The sequence below is a fragment of the Lissotriton helveticus genome, chromosome 5_1 (genome assembly GCF_964261635.1).
Source record: "Lissotriton helveticus chromosome 5_1, aLisHel1.1, whole genome shotgun sequence".
NCBI lineage: Eukaryota > Metazoa > Chordata > Amphibia > Caudata > Salamandridae > Lissotriton > Lissotriton helveticus.
Window position 1 is genome coordinate 1,681,828,032 of NC_136065.1, and position 14,147 is coordinate 1,681,842,178.

General features: G+C 46.5%; 1 protein-coding gene across 2 annotated transcripts in view; it reads left to right on the forward strand.

The window, feature by feature from the left end:
• Positions 1-7,455: 7,455 nt before the first annotated feature.
• LOC144753776 (uncharacterized) overlaps positions 7,456-14,147 on the forward strand; it is a 63,063-nt gene continuing 56,371 nt past the window's right edge. For both annotated transcript variants that reach the window (XR_013594523.1, XM_078641352.1), the window contains exon 1: positions 7,456-7,610. The gene's annotated coding sequence lies outside the window, so the exon portion shown is untranslated. The remainder of the gene's footprint in view (positions 7,611-14,147) is intronic.

Sequence of the window (14,147 nt, forward strand, 5' to 3'; positions counted from 1 at the left end):
ACTTTTTTCATCCCTATAAAATATATGGTGGGAAATTCATAGAGGTGCGGGTTCTTCCTTTTCGTGTAAAGTTAATGGGCCCTTACCCCACTTCTGTCCGCATGGGCCATACTCTCCCCTTTTTGAAAAATTCACATGCTACACAGGCATTCAACACAAAAGGTACTCCCAAGGCAAGGGATACTCCCAAGTCCATGGACAGTCACTTGGACAAGGACAGTCAAAAGACAAAGGCACCTCAAAAGAGCAGGGAGAGTCCCAAGGGCAGGCCCACAACAGAGGAAAGGGCCACTCCCAAGGACAGGGACAAGGACAGTCAAAAGACAAAGGCACCTCCTAAGAGCAGGGAGTGTCCCAAGGGCAGGACCACAACAGAGGAAGGGGACACTCCCAAGGACAGGGACAAGGACAGTCAAAAGACAAAGGCACCTCCTAAGAGCAGGGAGTGTCCCAAGGGCAGGCCCACAACAGAGAAAAGGGCCACTCCCAAAGACAGGGACAAGGACAGTCTAAAGACGAAGGCACCTCCTATGAGCAGGGAGAGTCCTAAGGGCAGGCCCACAACAGAGGAAAGGGCCACTCCCAAGGACAGGGACAAGGACAGTCAAAAGACAAAGGCACCTCAAAAGAGCAGGGAGAGTCCCAAGGGCAGGCCCACAACAGAGGAAGGGGCCACTCCCAAGGACAGGGACAAGGACAGTCAAAAGACAAAGGCACCTCAAAAGAGCAGGGAGAGTCCCAAGGGCAGGCCCACAACAGAGGACGGGGCCACTCCCAAGGACAGGGACAAGGACAGTCAAAAGACAAAGGCACCTCCTAAGAGCAGGGAGTGTACCAAGGGCAGGCACACAACCGATAATCACCTCAAACTAAATGCTCTGAAAACTGAGTTCCTTCTCATCTCACCCCGGCGAAAATTTCAACCACCCAAACATGGCTCAACAACCTAACAGCACTCAATGTCCAACCCACCATCGTGGACTCAGCGAAATCCCTAGGCATTACACTGGACGCCAAGCTCAACATGCAGCAGCACGTCAGCAAAGCCACAAAAGCAACTAATTTCCATATCAACACACTGAGGAAAATTAAACCCTTCCTCCCTGCTGAAGACTTCCAAACTGCTGTACAAGCGTTAGTCATCCCTCGAATAGACTACGGAATTGTGGCCCTCAGCGGACTCCCGCTATCCACAACAGCACCCTTAAGAGCCTCCCTGAACGCTGCCGCAAGACTCATTACTGGCTCAAGAAAACATTCACATATTTCCCCAGACTTAAAGTCCCTAAAATGGCTGCCTTTTGAAGCCAGAATACAACTAAAAATTGCAGTTATGACACACGCGGCCGTGCACCACAATGCACCCAACTACCTCGCTCAAAAGTTGTCTATATCAGGAGGTTCGAGATCCAATAGAAGCTCAAAAAATCTACTCCTGAAACCCCGTAGATTCCGGAAAGAGAAAACTTACAAGCGCTCCTTCTCAGGTATGGCACCCAGGATCTGGAATGCGCTCCCTCCTGAAACCAGGCGTATCTCCTCCACTGCACTCTTCAAGAAAGAGGTGAAAACCATCCTTCTGGCCAAGATCTCCTGAACGTTATAGGTGTTGGATCAGAGACTCTGCATTGCCTTGTGTCAATGCTCACCTTGTCCTTTGGCACTATACCTCTACTTGAGGGAGACACTACTACGCTACTTTCTTGGTACCTGAACACCTCTGGAGTGGGATCAATGACTTGTGCCGTTTTATATTACTTGTTTACCTGACAGTATATTGATATGTTTTATGTATGTTATTATTATCCATTCATGTTAGTGACTACTACATTGCTCCCATTACCTCTGTTCATTCCTACTGCCTCTACCCTGTCATTGTGAAGCGCTCTGATATCTGTAAGGATCTTGTTCGCGCTATATAAAACTTTGAATAAATAAATAATAAATAAACAGAGCAAGGGCCATCTCCCAAGGGCAGGGACACACACAGTCAGCAGGTGTCTTCTGGAGACAGGTACACCACAGACGACAAGTCTGCTGGCAGGAACAGGGCACCGTCCAGGGCACAGGCAAAGTCCAGAGACAACACTCCACCTACGGATAAAGCACATCCTAGGGACATGGCTTCTCCCATGGACAATGGCGCACTCAAGGAGAGGCATACGTCACCCCTGGCTGCACTGCGGCTGATGTTTTCGAATGAACGGCAAACAGATGTCTCCGCGGCGGAGTCCCCCCATACCTCCACTCCCATCCAGGCCAGTCAGAAGCAGAGGAGGGAGTCCCCTGTTGTTGCTTCCCCCATTACACATGATTCTGAGCCCAGGCGGCAGGCACACAGCAAACGACAAGCAGGCTCCAGCACATCCCCAGAAAGCCGATCCCTGGCAGCAGATGCTCCACCTATGGTGGGTGATATTTGTTTTGAGTCCCCACCACTTGCCAGTCCTGTCCTGTCCAGGGTGCACTCACATATCCCTAAGAAACGCAGACACACACCATTGACACCTGCCAACCCTGATGTCGCTCAAGTACAGCTATCCCCAGCTCCCAGGGCCACCCTGCCTCCTGGCCCATACAGCCCGGTGGCTCATCATTTAAGTGGTCCCAGTGGCGCAGGTGCAGTTGACTCTCATGTATCAGATAGTGGCACTGTGTCTGTTGTTTGCTGTCATGCATCATGTAGTAGCACAGTCTCAGTTGTGCCCTCTCCTGTTTCAGGTGCTGGCAGTGTATCTGGGTCTATGGCTCATGTGTCAGTGAGTAGATCTGTGGCTGTGTCTCACACTCCTGTTTCTGGTGCTGGCAGTGTGTCTGGGTCTGTGGCTCACGTGTCAGTCACTACATCTGTGGCTGTGTCTCACATTCCTGTTTCTGGTGCTGGCAGTGTGTCTGGGTCTGTGGCCCATGTGTCTGTCACTCGGGCTGTGGCTGTGTCTCACACTCCTGTTTCTGGTGCTGGCAGTGTGTCTGGGTCTGTGGCCCATGTGTGTGTCACTCGGGCTGTGGCTGTGTCTCACATTCCTGTTTCTGGTGCTGGCAGTGTGTCTGGGTCTGTGGCCCATATGTCTGTCACTCGGGCTGTGGCTGTGTCTCACACTCCTGTTTCTGGTGCTGGCAGTGTGTCTGGGTCTGTGGCCCATGTGTGTGTCACTCGGGCTGTGGCTGTGTCTCACACTCCTGTTTCTGGTGCTGGCAGTGTGTCCGAGGCAGGTAGTTCACGCAGTCCACCTGATTCTGTGATGTGAGGTGCTGTTCACTTCACTCACATGTTATTTCACATGGTGTGTCCATTGTCCATTGTGAACAGCCTTGCACTGTTGTGGTCCCTGGGACGGGTTGGTTGGAACACGTACTTGTGCTGCCTTTGATGTACCTGCTCTGTTGTCCACAATGCCCTGTTGATGCTGTGATACTGCACGTGCTGCCTCTGATGGACATGTTCAGTGCTATGGACTGTTGATGCACTTAGCCCCTCTCACGTGCTGCCTCTGATGGACATGTTCAGTGCTATGGACTGTTGATGCACTTAGCCCCTCTCATGTGCTGCCTGTGATGGACATGTTCAGTGCTATGGACTGTTGATGCACTTAGCCCCTCTCACGTGCTGCCTCTGATGGACATGTTCAGTGCTATGGACTGTTGATGCACTTAGCTCCTCTCACGTGCTGCCTCTGATGGACATGTTCAGTGCTATGGACTGTTGATGCACTTAGCCCCTCTCACGTGCTGCCTCTGATGTACCTGCTCTGTTGGGCACAATGCCCTGTTGATGCTGTGATACTGCATTCTGCCTTCCCACGTGCTGCCTCTGATGTACCTGCTCTGTTGGGCACAATGCCCTGTTGATGCTGTGATACTGCATTCTGCCCTCTCAGGTGCTACCTCTGATGTACCTGCTCTGTTGGGCACAATGCCCTGTTGATGCTGTGATACTGCATTCTGCCCTCTCATGTGCTGCCAATGATGTACCTGCTGTGTTGTCCACAATGCCCTGTTGATGCTGTGATACTGCATTCTGCCCTCTCACGTGCTGCCTCTGATGTACCTGCTCTGTTGTCCACAATGCCCTGTTGATGCTGTGATACTGCATTCTGCCCTCTGATGTGCTGCCTCTGATGTACCTGCTCTGTTGGGCACAATGCCCTGTTGATGCTGTGATACTGCATTCTGCCCTCTCACGTGCTGCCTCTGATGTTCATGCTCTGGTGCCCACTTTGCCCATGTTCACGCATACACTGTGATTATACCCCTATTATGTGTAATAAAGGTAGTGAATCATGTCTCGTGGTTTGTCGTTGTCATTCCTGCTTGCGTACTACACATGTGTATTTCAATTTGCTTCTAATCAGTGGTTTCGGTAACATGACACTCCCCCTCCCTACGTCACGACCCTTGCAGGTATTCCCCTCCAGACAGCCAATGGTTTGTGCCTTACCTGCGTCGGCGTCGATGGTGGGCCAAGACTAGGACGTGGTGGATCGCGAAGAGCATCGGGAAAGCGTGTAGCGCTGGGTCCATGGTGGCGAACAGCTTGTGGTGGGTATATCTGCTATGTATCTTATCTTCGCTGTGGGGAATCCGCCGTGTTCAGACAGGTTGTTTTTCCGCAGCGGTTTTATGTGTATTTTCCGCCATCTTGATTTGGGGGACGGTCTTAGACGTCAGTACGTACGGCGGAGTCTCGGGATTCGTTCCGTCCGCCGCGTGGTCGGGTGTAGTTGGGCGGCGGTGCGTGCTTTTCCGTCGCGGATGGAATTTTGACACTATTTCCTATCCTGATATGGCGGACGGAGTGTCCGCGGCTGGCGGACACGGAAAAGGCATTTTCCACGTACTCCAGGGCTGCGGTCGCTCTTCCGTCCGCCATCCTAATGAGCCCCTTAGTGTCAAAGAGGATACCCAATTATGAAAAACTTGTGGCGTCACCGACCCTACGATTGTTGATGCGAAATATAGGGCGCTTCTTTGTTCGACTACCACAGGTCAAAATGAAAGATTTATGCTCATTCAGCTGTAGGTCAAGCTCCTTCATAAAAATGGTATAGTCCTCTATTAGACACTGCAGCTCTCATCCAGTCCTTGCCATGAGCGCAGCATCGTCCACATAGAGGAGTATTGGAAGGGGGCGCGTGCCGATGTAGGGAACATCTCTGGTTCTTCCCACAAGGGCTGCTTCTACACTGTTGATATACAGGGAAAAGAGAAAGGGGTGATAATGCACCCTTGCCACAACCCTATTTAATCTTAAATGGCTTTGTGCGCCCTCCCTCTCGGCCATAGCTCACACAAGCACTCGCCTTCGAGAACAGCTGTCTGATGAAGGTAATAATAGCAACTTCTATACCCATCTAAGGTATGAGAGCCGAAAGCTTGGGGTGCAAACCACAATCAAACGCAGTCCTTAGATCCAAGAACGCCAGGAACATAGAACCATTCTTGGCAATGGCATATTTGCCTAATAACATACTCCGGTTTAGGCTTGATCGACAGTGCCTAGCCCCTTTTTAAACCCATGCTGCGTGTCTACTAAAATGTTGTTGGCCTCAGTCCAGTCCTCAAGTCTGTGTAACAGAACACAACCCATTACCTTGGCGGTGGAATCAAGTTGTGATATGGGTCTGTAGTTCTTTGGGTGTGACTTGTTTCCCTTTTTTGGTCGAGCCTGGGCAGCGCATGCGCTGCTCTGCGGCATGCTGTATTGCAGCATGGAATAGAAGCACCAACCACTCCCCCTCAATATTTGTCATTGGCTTGTGTCATTGTCCTTCGTAAAATACTGGCTTCTGATTTGTTAATAAGTTTGTTAGTCCCTCCTTAGTACCGCCTTGTCTTCATTCGTAACCTCCCACGAGGACTGGCCCTTTTACTTCGGTTGTTACACAGTATGTCTTTTTTAGTCTCTAAGCACTATTTTCTTTAATGAGTTTCTCCTACTGCAGGCACTACGTGCTTTCCTGCTACATTCAGTCTGCCATTTTTAATAGGTCTCGCAATTACAAGAGTTTGAGCTATTGGCATTGTAAATTATAATGCCTTTTATTTATGTGTTAATTAATTATCAAAAGAGTTAAAGAAAAGGCATTGTCATTTAAAATGCCAATAGCTTAAACTCTCGCAAATGAGAGACCAATTGCATTGCAAATGCTTGTTATAAATTGGAACAATGATGTATTTTTTCCACGTCACCAGTGGACCCACCCTTGCGGTGGCGTTAAACACGTTCACAAGCAAAGGCACCTATACAACCTTACAGTCCATGAAAACATCAGCTGGTATCCAGGCCGAGCCGGGAGCCTTACCACTGCTACATTAGCCCAGGGTCCGCTGTACTTCTGCTAAATCAAATAGCAAATGCATGTATGCCTTGGTCATTGGTATCACCGACTTCATTCGACTCATCAGAGCTTGAATATATCATAGAAAAATGTTCTATCCACCTTGATAATCAATGGGTACCGGGTGATCCACCTTGATTCCAGTGTATGTACATCTGTGGATGGGGCAGTAAGGTCGCTGAAATAGTGATCTGGATAAAAAGGCATTAAAGAGCTGAAATTAGATCATACATTCAATAATGCTTTGAATAGGGGCCCTCAAAATAGGTTTGGCCCAGGGCCCCCAAAATCCTTAAGATGTCTCTGTGTGTTACAGAGCATGGGACCATAGAGAAGGTTTGTTTCTGTGCCTTTTCTTTGTGTCCTTTATGCATGTCTATCCTTGCCAGATTAATGCTGTATGTGGTGTGGAGGTGACTGGAAGCAAAGAGTTTGTCTATAAAGAATTCTTGGTGTTTATAGCATTGCATTGCATTGTTTTATTACCTCTGTGCTACAAAGAGGCCGAGTGTCATGTATAACAAGTACAACCAAACCTGGCATTTTACCTCTGGCGTTGCAGTTTCACTTTTCGCATTGTCCCAGCAAGCACGGTGCCATTGTTAAAACAGTCAGAAATGTCGTGTCGTGCATTTCCTTGAGCCTCCTCACAGTATGGAAAACTCCATGCTCCTCATTTTATCAGTATCGGGTAATTAAACGCCGAGCTGGCCATTTGGAGTCAGACTCAGTTAACGATTCCTGCAATAAGGACAGCAGCCTCCTGGACTGTATATGATTGGGAGTGCGACCTCAAGTTATAAACAGATTTCTTCTGCAGGGCCGGACCGGCCGTGTTGGTCAAAAAAGACCTCTAATTAGATTAAGGAAAGCCAATACCGCAATAAATGGAAAAACATCGACACGTTAGAAGCCTAGTCGGACAGCCAAGGTGGTTGTGCGCATGCGCGATGCAGTCCGGATCATCTCGAAATGCAGAGTCTCACGCACCAGAGGATGAAAACATTGTAGCGCGCGCCGTGTCACCGCTTCCAACGAGCCCTAATTCTGTTTGTGACGGCCCCACCACGCCCCTCCCCCAGTAATCTGACAACGTACACAACGTAGTTGCCGTGACAAGAATCATTTTCCCTTTTATCGTTCCTCCTCGTCCTTGAGCAAGGTGCCAGTTAAAGCCGAATAAGAAGCTCTCATTCTAAAATAAGACGAAGGGGGATGGCGCATTTTGGGGAAATGGAAGATGGCTCGCGCTCCTTTCTTTGGGAAAACCAGGTAAGGATTCGTTTCTTCGTCCGCTATCGGAGCCTCCCTCCCCCCCCCCCCCCAACAAAAAATAGGGGAGCAGATGTATATGCATCAGTCTCAGAGGACCAATGAAGCTGAAGCCACTCTGACGCGTCTCACACCGCGGCCCCCACACGGGCAGTAGCCCCGCCCACCCACCTGTCACAGAATTTACCCATACCTACTTCTGCGCATTTGTCCCAAGACGGGGGGGCTTCTCCCGTCCACCACGTACACTACATTCTGCACCCAGACAGGTGTACAATCTAGAAACTGTTCTGATTACTTATTGGTAATCCCTCTCTCCAGTCCTTACTTTTGTGAGCTTCCTCCACAGAATTGTTCTCATAATCTTTCTACTATCTCTTATCTGTAAGAGAAAGCCCCCTATGTGTGTATAGGGCTCCTCCCCCTCTCAGGAAATCTGTAATACCCAAGTTTACTCACCCAGAAACCCATTTAGTAATAACTGGAGCGAGGGAGGACAACTCGCAGTAATGTGATTATTGGTAAGTAATCAGTGCATTACTTCTTTGTCTCCCTCCCTTACTCTCGAGGAATAGCAAAGCTTAGATTTCACAAACACCAATGATTTACAAATAAATTTAATCAACGCACTTCAGGCACCAGATGCAGTTACAACGTCACTGCTGCTAAAAGTTCTTTTGCTCAAAAAACATCTGTAGTGTCTGTGTTACAAAACAATCTGTAGTGATACACAAATGTACAGGCTAAAGCCCATAAAACCGCCCTACAAACTTCTAATGCCGAAGCTCCTGAACCTCTGCCCCTGTGTCCATGAGCTCATAGACGAGATAGTCTCCTTGTCAAAAGCAAGACTTGCCACATGTCTGACGGAGTCCAGGAATGCATTAAGGTAGAACTGTACAGGATTGGACCTGGGAGTGATAAAGTGGTATATTTGTCCTTAGGCCAGCCCAGTGGTGTTGGTGCCCAAACAAAGTATTTTAGACTTGCGTTTTTGTGTGAACTACAGGGTCCTTATTGAAGCCACGAGGACAGATGCACATTCGATCTCCAGAGTCAATGAGCTTGTGGATTGGCTGGGTGTTGCAAAGTACTTGAGCACCTTTGTTCAAGTCAGTTGCTCTAGTTTCAAGAAGACCACATTTCTATACCAGAAGCCCTTCTCCAGTTTACAGTAATGTTGTTTGGATTGAAAAATGCTCCTGACAATTTCCAGATCCTGGTGAACTATATTCTATCAGGGGTAGAGGAGTTCTGCATTGCCTACCTGGATGACATTGCAATGTTGAGCAATTCATGGGAGGGCCATCTGAAGCACATAGACCAGTTGTTGATCAGGATAGCTGTGAAACTAATCATAAAAGCAACCAAGTGCCTGGTGGGGCAGTCCATTGTAGTCTACCTTGGACATCAAGTGGGTAACAGGAAGATTTGTCTATTGGATGCCAAGCATCTCAAGTTGAGTACACTACCCAGACACAAGTGAGAGCTTTTTCAGGACTCACTGGTTACTAAAGGAATTATGTCTCCAACTGTGGTATCATAGTGACAGCGCGGCTATCCAAGAAGGACAGAGGAGTGTTAGAAAGCTTTTGATGGTCCTGAAGGGAGCACAATACAGTGGATCTGGGCTAAAGGCTCCTGATTATGTACATCCCTTCTTAGTGCAGACAGATGCTTCAGTAAAGAGAATTGGAACAGTACTGGCTCAACTTGATGACAAAGAAAGTTAACATCCGATGGCCTTTATTAGTTGAGGTTACTAACGAGGGAACAGAAATGGGCAGTCATTAAGAAGGAGTGCTTTAGTATAGTGTAGGTTTTGATAAAGTTGTGGCCATGTCTGTTTGATACCAAGCTTGTGGTCCAAACAGATCACGTACCACTCGTGTGGTTGATGGCAGTTAATTTGCTGGGATGACCTTGCTCACTGCCAGTACTACGTTTCACAGTAGAGCATAAACCCACAATGAACCACAGAAATGCTCATGGACTTTCCCTGCCCATGTTGCCGATCTGATGACTGGACTTCTCCAATGGTAGAGAAAGCTTCTGGGTAGTCTAATCTATGAGGGGCATCTGTTAAAATAGTAATGTCCCATGCCTTACATACAGTTGTGTTCTCCTGCCATGAGCACTTGATTGCATGTATCTGGTTTCCTGATTTTTAAAATTTATTTTGGCCACATCCTCGAGCTAATCTAGTGTGTGCAAAGGCCCAGGCCTCTCCTTTCACTTGAGTCATTTTTGTGAACAGGAAACCACGCCAAGCATGCCCTCGTTTGACTTGCAGTGGACTACCGCCGCTATCCTGGGTGAGGCATGTAGAGTGGTGGTGGTAGCATGCAGTGTTTTGTGAATGAGTAGTTGTGACTAGAGCTTTTTACCTGTGTTGCTGGAGTGAAGGCCTATGTCTGCTTCCAAGTGCTATTCTAGATCCTGGTGCTAACACTCAAATGTGTGTTATGTATGTGTTTTGCCTTTGTCCTGCATACAGAGCATTTATGAATGAGCCAGAGGGAATGGGAATGAGGCCTCTAGGTTCTATTTTGAAAGGCCCTGGCCTGTTCCAATGGAGGTGAGGTTCTTTTCCAAGACAGTGGTAGGTGTATTACTGACATCACTGTAGCTGAAGGGAGGAGACAAGACTGCTTAAAAAATTCGATTAGGTAATTTTGCTAACTATCTTCTGATTAGTCTTCTTGTAGTATTGCCATCAGTTAGATGGTGCACATGAAGGGTGAGACTGCAGTTTCTGTTGTTCTGGATGAGTTGTGTGTCTCTTTCCGCCTCATCACTGTCAGTGTGGTTGTTGATGAGCTAGTTGCGGAAAGCTCACACCGCTGTGTGCCTCTGTTGTGAGTACTCCAGACTGGACTCTGCTCTGCTGTGAGGACCATCACTCTGCATACAGCCTGCATCTATCTCGAGAACATCCTGGAAAGGGCAAACAATAAGAAAACCAACCTGTCTTGGTTCTGAAAGTGCATACTGAGGCAAATGACACTAGCTTCCCCAGCTGAGACACAGTAGCCCTTTTTTTCCATGTGCTGAAGCTGAGACTCTGACCTTGCAGTTGATTCCCCAGAAGGCTCAGGCAGAAGAAAAGGAGAAGGCTATGGAGTTTGACAGGGGGAATCTGAGGTTAGCTCTCCAAGAGCAAGAGGGAAGGAGGAGAGAGGGATAGGACAAAATGGACCCTTGAGGAGAAAAAGAGGTAACGCAAGAAGGAGATAACAGAAAGGCAGGAAAAGGAGAGAGATTTGGAGTGAGAGAACATAGCTTTAGGGATAGAGAAGCGAAGGATGGTATTTCTGAATCCACTTCCAACTTTCAGGAGTACCTGGGTTCCAAAGGAGCTTGTGCACAATGGTGGCCAGTTGTACTAGGGGAACCACCCACCCGCTGTTAAAAGTCCAGAAGTCTGTATAGACAGTAAGCTGTCTTTTTACCAACAGATTAAGACTGTGATGGCTTGCTGCTTTGGCCTGCTCAGGAAATCAAAAAAATGGTTTCCTTCCTTGTGCCAGTGGACCATCATCCAGACCCTCATCATATCACTCCTAGACTATTGCAATATCCTCTACGTAGGCACGACAAAGGCCTTGAGAAGGAGGCTACAACTCATTCAAAATGCAACCGTTAGACTACTGGAGCATTTACCTAAATTTCATGCAGTCTCCAAGCAGTTGAGGAGCCTTGCACTGGTTAACGGTTGAAAAACAAGTCTCGTTCAAGGCAGTATGTGTGACCCATCGTATCATGAATAATACTGGTCCTCAGTTTCCCAACCACCTCCTTCAGGTGTACACTCCGAACAGATCTTTCAGACCTCCCAGTCCTAACCTGGCCATGATTCTGGACAATAATTGTTCGAGAGAAGGATTCCACTCTTTTTGCCTCCTGGCCCCTTACTCTTTGAAACAGCCTCCTTTTGCATCTTTGCTCTAACTCCAATCTGCAAGGAGTTTTTTTAACAATTTGAAAGCCCTGCTATTTTAATTAGTTTAGGTATTCCGTCTTGATTCTTTTTTTTTAATTCAAATAATTTTTATTGAAAAAATATAAATAAAAGAAAGTACATATATAAATAACGGAAACAATGGAAATGAAATAAAAGGAAATGAAATAAAATGAAAGGAAAGGAAATGAAAAACAATAGAAATGGGTCCGACTCAAATAATACGTACAAGTTAGTTGTTACATACGTGTTGGTGTACTCAAGTACCTATTGATTACACCCAGTGTCTACATAATAATCATAAAATGTGAACACATCATTGAACGATGATAACTATTACAAATGACCATGCAAACAAGCAGTGTGGTTACATTCAGTACACTGAAGTTACAATAAAGTTACGTATATTACTTTAATAGGAAAAGATTCAATGAGGATCAAATGAGAATGAAGAAGCGTCTAGGGACTTCCAGAGTTTCCTGTGAGTTTTACGCCAAGGAGAGGTATGGAGAGCCGGATTGTCCGCCCCTCTTAGGAAGGACAGCCACTCTTGCCAAATTCTAAAGGACACATCTTTAGCATTCTTCCATTTGCATAATATGACTTTGCAAGCTAAGGTGAGCAAGAGATCCATAAGCTGCCGGTCATTATCGCTGACTAGTGTTGGGTCTAGGACATCTAATAGGATGTATAATATTTCTCTATGGGGAATGATATTGAATATGTGTTCTATACACTTATACATTTTATCCTAGTACAATTGTAAGGAGGGGCAGGTGAAGAGCATGTGGGTGAGATCTCCGACAGCAGAGTTACAGTTCCAGCATGTCGGATTATCTTTTAAAAATAGTTTTAAAAGTTTTTTAGGAGTCCAGTATGACCTATTGAGTATCATATACTTGGTTTGAGACAGGATAGGGGATATTTTATTCGAAAAGGCTATGCTATATAATGTATCCCAGTCAAACATGAGATTGGTAAAATTGGGTTCTGATTCCCAATTGGCCTCATTACGTTTGTGTGATTTTCTAGGTATGGGTAGAAGGAGTTTATATATTCTTGATACAATATGGCCTGCTTTCAAGATTCGTGATATTTGAGAGGTGAGCCATGGGGCTTAATGGGGCGTGCTGAAAGGAGAGCTTTCAATTTCAAAAAGTCGTAAGAATCCATGGGAGTTAAATTGTGTTGGCTCTGAAGTGTTGAGAAAGGTAATGGGTGGGGGCCTGCATAGAGGTCTTTTACTAAGTTTATGTCTTTCTGAGACCAGAGCTCCCAGTAAAGCATGTTACTGTAAATCTTTAGCGAGGGATTCCGCCATAGAGAAACTATATTAGACTTATTTAATCTTAATTTTGATTTATGTAGTTGGTCTATTCTCAGGAGTGCTCATCTAGTATTGAGGAGAACATATCTAAAATGAGGCAGATGGGAGAGATCCATGGTGAGGAGGGCAGATAAAGGCATATTGTCGATGATTGACTTCTCTATATCTAGCCAAACTGGTGTGTAGTCCGGTTTTACAGTCAGCCAGTTGGCTCCTTGCTTGCATAGAAATGCTGTCTGATAATTCCTGAAGTTAGGGAGACCCCGACTGCCTTTTTCTTTAGATAGCTGCAGCTTAGTCAGTGATATTCTGGGTTTCTTCCCCTGCCAGAGGAAGGTATTAAAGAGCTTATCTATCTTGTTCAAAAAGTCAGAGGAGAAAGTCATCGGTAACATGCTCGCAAGATAATTCACTAAGGGAGTCACCATCATTTTCAGCGTTTCAGCCCTACCCCACCATGAAAGATATTTAGGAGACCACCCTTCCAGTAGATTGGACATTTTTTTGAACACTAGTTTTTCGTTGGTGTGTAGGGTAGAGATCAAATCCTTGTCAAAATCCAGGCCCAGATACTTAAAGCATTTTGGTTGCCAGGTCAGGTCTGAGTCCCCCATAATCTCTTTGTTACCTCGGTTATTCAGGAGTTTTGCTTCAGTTTTATCTTTGTTTAGTTTGTACCCTGACACACGAGAAAAGTTTTCAATTGAGGACATAAGAGCATGAATGGCCTGCTCAGCCTCTTCCGAGACCACTAAAACGTCATCAGCGTAAGCGGTAATCTTGACCGTACAGTCGTTAAAGTGGATCCCTGAGATACGATCATTGTTCCTAATGTGGTATAAGAGTTGCTCAATTGTGAGTAAAAATAATGAAGGGGAAAGGGGCAACCCTGTCTGGTTCCTTGTTGTAACTGGAAGGATGATGAGATCGAACCTCCCACCCGGACCCTAGCCGTAGGGCTGAAATATAGAGACATTACCATCTTCGTGACATTTTCTCCCAGCCCAAACTTATTCAGCGTTGCTTCTAGGTACGTCCAATCAACTTTATCAAAAGCCTGTTCGGCATCAAGCGTTATTGCTACTGTGTGAGATGTAGTTTAGCCTTCTCCAAAACATGAGCTAAGATCCTGGTGTTGTCGCTGGAAAGCCTGTTCTTTAAAAAACCAACCTGTGAGGGGTGAATGTGTTTGGGCATGAATTTTTGAAGACGGTTAGCTAGGATCATAGCAAAAAGCTTACAATCTATA